This window comes from Haliotis rubra, unplaced genomic scaffold (assembly GCF_003918875.1).
Source record: "Haliotis rubra isolate DU_JTF1 unplaced genomic scaffold, ASM391887v1 Scf883, whole genome shotgun sequence".
In the NCBI taxonomy this organism is placed as follows: domain Eukaryota; kingdom Metazoa; phylum Mollusca; class Gastropoda; order Lepetellida; family Haliotidae; genus Haliotis; species Haliotis rubra.
Window position 1 is genome coordinate 291976 of NW_025767616.1, and position 7573 is coordinate 299548.

The 7573-nt window shown below is 41.0% G+C and overlaps 1 long non-coding RNA gene across 1 annotated transcript; it reads right to left on the reverse strand.

The window, feature by feature from the left end:
- Positions 1 to 5087: 5087 nt before the first annotated feature.
- On the reverse strand, positions 5088 to 6016 carry LOC124263447. Its single transcript, XR_006894844.1, has 2 exons — positions 5736 to 6016; positions 5088 to 5681 (listed from the first exon to the last, which is right to left on the reverse strand). It is a non-coding gene; the product is annotated as an uncharacterized LOC124263447 (long non-coding RNA).
- Between the last annotated feature and the right edge of the window lie 1557 nt (positions 6017 to 7573).

A 7573-nucleotide genomic window follows, 5' to 3' on the forward strand; every position in this document is an offset into this window, starting at 1 on the left:
CCAAAGATGAGGTTAGTGAAGCTGTTTACAATCACCCAAAGATGAGGTTAGTGAAGCTGTTTACAATCACACAAAGATGAGGTTAGTGAAGCTGTTTACAATCATACAAAGATGAGGTTAGGCCATGATCATACTATTGTAAGCTGCTGTACCTGCAGTCATACGATGATGTATATTGCTCTGGACTGAAGAGCCTTTATAATACAATTGTAAGCTGCTATATGTGCAGTCATACGATGATGTATATTTCTCTGGGCTGAAGAGTCGTTATAATACTATTGTAAGCTGCTGTACTGTATATTGCTGTATATTTCTCTGGGCTGAAGAGCCTTTATAATACAATTGTAAGCTGCTATATGTGCAGTCATACGATGATGTATATTTCTCTGGGCTGAAGAGTCGTTATAATACTATTGTAAGCTGCTGTACTGTATATTGCTGTATATTTTGTCTGGGCTGAAGAGCCATTATAATACTATTGTAAGCTGCTGTATTGTATATTGCTGTATATTTCTCTGGGCTGAAGAGCCATTATAATACAATTGTAAGCTGCTATATGTGCAGTCATACGATGATGTATATTTCTCTGGGCTGAAGAGTCTTTATAATACTTTTGTAAACTGCTGTACTGTATATTGCTGTATATTTCTCTGGGCTGAAGAGCCTTTATAATATAATTGTAAGCTGCTATATGTGCAGTCATACGATGATGTATATTTCTCTGGGCTGAAGAGTCGTTATAATACTATTGTAAGCTGCTGTACTGTATATTGCCGTATATTTCTCTGGGCTGAAGAGCCTTTATAATACAATTGTAAGCTGCTATATGTGCAGTCATACGATGATGTATATTTCTCTGGGCTGAAGAGCCATTATAATACTATTGTAAGCTGCTGTACTGTATATTGCTGTATATTTCTCTGGGCTGAAGAGCCTTAAATAATACAATTGTAAGCTGCTATATGTGCAGTCATACGATGATGTATATTTCTCTGGGCTGAAGAGTCGTTATAATACTATTGTAAACTGCTGTACTGTATTTTGCTGTATATTTCTCTGGGCTGAAGAGCCATTATAATACAATTGTAAGCTGCTATATGTGCAGTCATACGATGATGTATGTTTCTCTGGGCTGAAGAGCCATTATCATACTATTTTATGCTGCTGTACTATATATGCTGTATATTTCTCTGGGCTGAAGAGCCATTATAATACAATTAGAAGCTGCTATATATGCAGTCATACGATGATGTATATTTCTCTGGGCTGAAGAGCCATGATAATACTATTGCAAGCTGCTGTACGTGCGGTCATACGATGATGTATATTACTCTGGGCTGAAGAGCCATTATAATACTATTGTAAGCTGCTGTACGTGCAGTCATACGATGATGTATATTTCTCTGGGCTGAAGAGCCATTATAATACTATTGTAAGCTGCTGTACGTGCAGTCATACGATGATGTATATTTCTCTGGGCTGAAGAGCCATTATAATACTATTGCAAGCTGCTGTACGTGCAGTCATACGACGATGTATATTACTCTGGGCTGAAGAGCCATTATAATACTATTGTAAGCTGCTGTACGTGCAGTCATACGATGATGTATATCGCTGTGGGTTGAAGAGCCATTATAATAATATTGTAAGCTGCTATATTTGCAGTCATACGACGATGTATATTGCTCTGGGCTGAAGAGCCATTATGATACTATTTTAAGCTGCTGTACGTGCAGTCAGAGCATAGTGCGTGGACTGGACGCTGTCATGATACATGAGGCGCTTGTGTCCTAGTAGAATATGTCAACGCATGTGTCAGTATAAATGTACTTATTGTGGGTTTCCAGGTTGCGATATACAGATACTCGATTAAGTGATGCAACTGAAATCTACTGGTTTAGTTTAATTGTGTCAGTCACCTATGTCATGGTTATATGAGTACCAAGTACCCAGGATATATGAGTACCAAGTACCCAGGATATATGAGTTAGATCACATGTATACTGTAAACCCTCAGGTAGTTGCTGTCTGCATTCGTTGAGGGAACACTGTGTTGAATTTTTCCAGCATAAGGGATAAATATTTCAAAGTAAAAACTGTTAAGGATCTTTTTTAATAATGTCAATTATCATTTTAAAGAAATAGAACTGATAGATGAATTGTGATTCATATGTTTTGTACATACAGGCATTTTGAGTATTGGTGATTTAAATGAGAAACTGAATTTGTGAGTGGCTGTACCTTCGAATATTGTCGTCTTGAGATCGTACGTAAGTCCCAAAACATTTCAAGTAAATTTAAGTCTACCAGGTTTTTAATCGTAGTATTTTTGTCATTTTAATGTAAGGCTAAATCTCAGCATAAACGCCAATGGCTGAAGGGATGGTGTAAATCCAACTAGGGTCCATGCAGGTAGCAAAGGCACTGTAAGTCCCCATGGTCCCTAGTATGGTGATCTACCTTTAGTGGTTGGCGATTACTAGCCCATTTTTACACTGTATTGTCCAAAAATAGTTTTCTACTTTTAAATATATATACTAGCTAGTTTAAACTGATTTTGTGATAATCTAGTAATTTTGCTGTGCTTCGTTGACAGGGTTTTATATAGTATATGTATGTATTATGAATTAAGAACTAGTTTTAGTCACGATATGGCTGAGATATTGCCGATGTGACTTTAAATTTTAACTCACTCACTCGTTGAGGGAACACGGTTCCAGAGTATTTTCTCCATGAGGGTTGTTTTTCTCTGGTTTTACGTGGCGGGCAACAGGCAGATAATGAGGTGAGGTGAGGTGAGGTGAGGTGAGGTGAGGTGAGGTGAGGTGAGGTGAGGTGAGGTGAGGTGAGGTGAGGTGAGGTGAGGTGAGGTGAGGAGGTGAGGTGAGGTGAGGTGAGGTGAGGTGAGGTGAGGTGAGGTGGAGGTGAGGTGAGGTGAGGTGAGGTGAGGTGAGGTGAGGTGAGGTGAGGTGAGGAGGTGAGGTGAGGAGGTGAGGTGAGGTGAGGTGAGGAGGTGAGGTGAGGTGAGGTGAGGTGAGGTGAGGTGAGGGAGGTGAGGTGAGGTGAGGTGAGGTGAGGTGAGGTGAGGTGAGGTGAGGTGAGGTGAGGTGAGGTGAGGTGAGGTGAGGTGAGGTGAGGTGAGGTGAGGCGGAAATTGCGGTGCGGTGCGGTGCGGTGCGGTGTGGTGAGGTGAGGTGAGGTGAGGTGAGGTGCGGTGAGGTGAGGTGAGGTGAGGTCAGGTGAGGTGAGGTGAGGTGAGGTGAGGTGAGGTGAGGTGAGGTGAGGTGAGGTGAGGTGAGGTGAGGTGAGGTACTGCTTGTACTAGCCCAGACTGAAGCTGGTTTTATAGTGCTAGCCCACTGAGATACCATGCCGCAGTGAAGCATGAATACCCCACTCAGACACATTATACTGGCTCCGAGCCGACCAGTCCTTGTTGTACCCATTATTGCCGAGCGCCAGGCAGGGACCAACAAGTACCATATTTTAACGTATTTTGGTATGACGCGGTCGGGGATCGAACCCGCGACCTTCCGCTCTTCTATTGTGATGAGACGTATGTAATGAATGTATGTTGCAGTTGTCAATAAATCTCGGTCATGCAACGCACAGCGTGTCCATACTGTTGCATGTGTTTTTGTTATGTTGCGTAACGGTTGGGTATAGGAGAATTTACATCGAAAAGGAGATCTAGTGAAAAAGAAATTGAAACGAGGAAATTGTAGACTTGCTTCATTTAGACTTTTGCATCTGAAACATCTGCAATTTCTAAAGCAGGTCAGGGAAAGTCAACACACATCTGAATGGTCTTCGGGGAGGGCTTATAAAGTTATAAAGTTATCTTTAAAATTTACAAACTTTATATTGCACACTGGGACAAAGCAGCATGTGGTCACTCAAACAATACAACTGCCGCATTTATACTCGATTATATCATTTGTAAACGTCCACATGTATTCATATCCTGTTTTAAAATTACATTGAATTCAATTTAAGAACTTGTGGTGTCCCTATGCTTCTGAACTTCCAAATCTTTTCTCGAATGAATTGAAAACCGCGAAATTGGTTCTTATCGTAATGGATCAGATTTTGGAGTCATTGGGAAGTCAAATTAAATATTCTTCTAAAAATTCATATTACTCCTTTTTGAAGATCCATTTTGTTTTATTACTTACAGAAAACATTTTTAAACCTTTACTTTATTTCAGAACAAACAATCACAAATAACCAACTGAGAAGTGATGAAAAGTTGTAAAACATTTCTCAGAGATTCTGTACATTATGTACATTACATGCCCATCATGTTGTTCACTGAATTGTCTGGTCCAGACCCGATTACTTACAGACCCCTGGAATATAGCTGGAATACTGGAGTTCAAACAAACAAAACAACAATCATTATGTAACAGGTTGGCTACAACTTGCATCATTCATTAGGATGAAAAATACGAACGGGTTAACGTTATTCATTAATTTAGTATTAGGTGAAATGACTTAATATGTTTCGACGCAACGACATTAGAATCTATGTCGAAACGTCGCCTCCACTGAATAAAAGAAGTTGTATATCCATAAAAAAAAGTCATCATTCTTCATCAACTCAAACCCGTTAAGGTCCGGGTTAGAAAATTGTTCTTCAGTAACCCATGCTTGTCGTAAAAGGCGACTAACGGGATCGAATGGTCAGGCTCGCTGACTTGGTTGCCACATGTCATCGGTTCCCAATTGCGCAGCTCGATGCTCATGCCGTTAATCATTGGATTGTCTGGTCCAGGCTCGATTATTTACAGACCGCCGCCGTAAAGATGGAATAGTGCGGCGTAAAAATAAACTCACTCACACTCACTCAACAACTCAACTTCTAACATGCCCATCAAAGAAACGTCAAGATCGTGTTGGGAATAATTGGATACATGTTCTGAAAACATTACCCAAATTTCTAAACCATGTAACTTGGTGATTCCTCTGAGTAAAATAAAGGATAATTACAGAAAGAACTGGGTGGAGGGGGAAGTAATATGGTTTAAGGATGTCAGACTCCTCCCCCGTCTAGTGTGTCAAGTCAAGTCAAGCCAAGTAAAGCCAAGTCAAGCCAAGTGTGTTTATTCACGTCTTTAGACCGTTGGCCAATATACATGTTCATTGCAATAGGTATATCATACATAATATTTAGAATAGTTACACATTCAATAATGTTTGCCTTCTTTTAAGGCTATGAGACATATGTTTACATACTTTGAGCATTAGTGTATCATTGTCTGTCACCATGAGGAACTTAAACTTGAAGATGTTCGGATTATTACAAAAATACAATGTCCTACCCACCGTTCACATCCACTCAAATATAAACAACGAAACAATACTAATACTAAATTCAAAACTGCAATGGCGTTGTCATATTGCAAACCATTTAACAGGCACTTTAGGGACGTGCCTACACTTAACGTTTTCGGCAATTCACCACTATGCCCGTGACATCAGCATCAAGCAATGAGCAGAATCAAGACGTACAATGGGGGATGTCCGTATGTCATCACTTGCACTATCAATGTCCACAGAGACAGTAAACACAGACCTTGTCATTGAGCAATTTGCTTCTCGGAAGACGAAGCGCATGGGTTTCATTTAAGACTGTACATAACGTGCTGACAGCAATAATGAATGAGTTTACTTTTACGCCGCTTTTAGCAACGTTCCAGCAACACGACGGCGGGAACACCAGAAATGGGCTTCACACATTGTGCCCATGTGGTGAATCGAACCCGGGTGTTCGGCGTGACGAGCGAACGCCTTAACCACTAGGCTACCCCACCGCCCCGCTGACAGCAATAAAGTTTTTCTTTCTATTTCATCCACAAAATTGTCATTTGTTCAAATTATGTTATTGGGTTATCATGAGCAAGTATTCAATATGCATTCACTATATGCAACACTACATATGACAGACCCGTGAGGATCCGGGGTAGAATATGTCTTCAGCAACCCATGCTTGCCACAAAAGGCGACTATGCTTGTCGTAAGATCGGATCGGGTGGTCAGGCTTGCTGACTTGGTTGACAAATGTCATCGGTTCCCAATTGCACAGATCGATGTTCATGCTGTTGATCACTGGATTGTCTGGTCCAGACTTGATTTTTTACAGACCGCCGCCATATAGCTGGAATTTTGCTGAGTGCGGCGTAAAACTAAACTCACGCACTCACTCACTACATATAACAACTGGCTTCAGCCAATGTAACTAGCACTATAGGCTATAATGTTTATCTTATATGAATATAGATTGTATACTGACTTCTGTCAACCCCATAAACGCCCCCAAGAAAATGCATGGAAGGTTGTTTTTTTACATCTGGTACATAATATTTTATAACACAATAGAATAATGACTTTTGCTGAAAGAGCTATTTTGTCATTGCTTAAATATGGTATTAAATATTTGTTTGAATACTAAAATATAATCAATTAATTTCAGTAATTTCCCTGTGAAAATATATTTTTGTGAAAAGTTTGAAATATGTTTTCAGGAAAATATAGCAGCAAATGCTGTAAAGAGCAACCATTTTTGCAAAACATTATTCTGGACGGTCCAGCGATAGGAGTAAACCAGGTGAAGTCCTTCGTCAAGTCTGCCCAGACTCGGTCATTTGTGGAGAAACCATTGCATCGTGTGTACGTGCAATACGCGGAACAGAATAGCAATCCCACCGACTCCTTCGCCGGGATGAAGTCGCCTGGTCTTAAATGTGAAACTGAGGGCTTTCTGTTTGCGGCTCAGGGCCAGTCACTTCCCATTCGTTATCGCCAAAATGTGATTCTTAAAGAAAATATCAATATGAAATGTCTACTTTGCAATGAATTCACAGAGACTGTCTTACACCTTGTCAGTGGATGCCCTTCCTTGGCACAAACTAGCATATCTTAAACAACATGATGGCATGGCTCGTTGCTTCTACTACCGTCTCTGCCATGTCTGTGGCTTTGACTCCGAGGTCCATCCATGGTACGACCCTGAACATGTCCAGGGCATCATTGAAAATGCTGCTTTCAAACTTCTGTGGAATAGACCCATATGCAGCCTCAGAAGAATTCCTGCCAACAAACCTGATCTTGTCCTTTTTGATAAAGCCAATGAATGTATTTATATCATTGAATTGTCTGTCCCTTTTGACAGCAATGTGATTGGCAAGATTCAGGAAAAGCATCCCAAGTACACTGTCGTCAGGCTCCCGATTTTTCTCGGTGCCCTTGGTTTGGTACCTCCTGGTCTCTTGGCGTAGATCTGGAGAGTACCCGGGTTCTCCACCGGGAGGACAACCCTTCTGACACTCTAGGTAATGCAGAAGACTGCAGTGTTGGGATGCCTTCATATTCTCCGGAAAGTTTTTGTTGGGTTCGACAGTGTTTCCTGGGAGAAGTTCCATTCGCTGTTTGGGATGCGTGTAGAGGGGGCTAGGGCCCTGAGCTGATTATGATCTTACCAGCCTGACTGCGCCAGGATCACCCAAACCCTCTCTGCTGCATTTGTCATCTTAATCTGTAAAACAATAATAGTATCGTCTGCTTGTATTCCGCT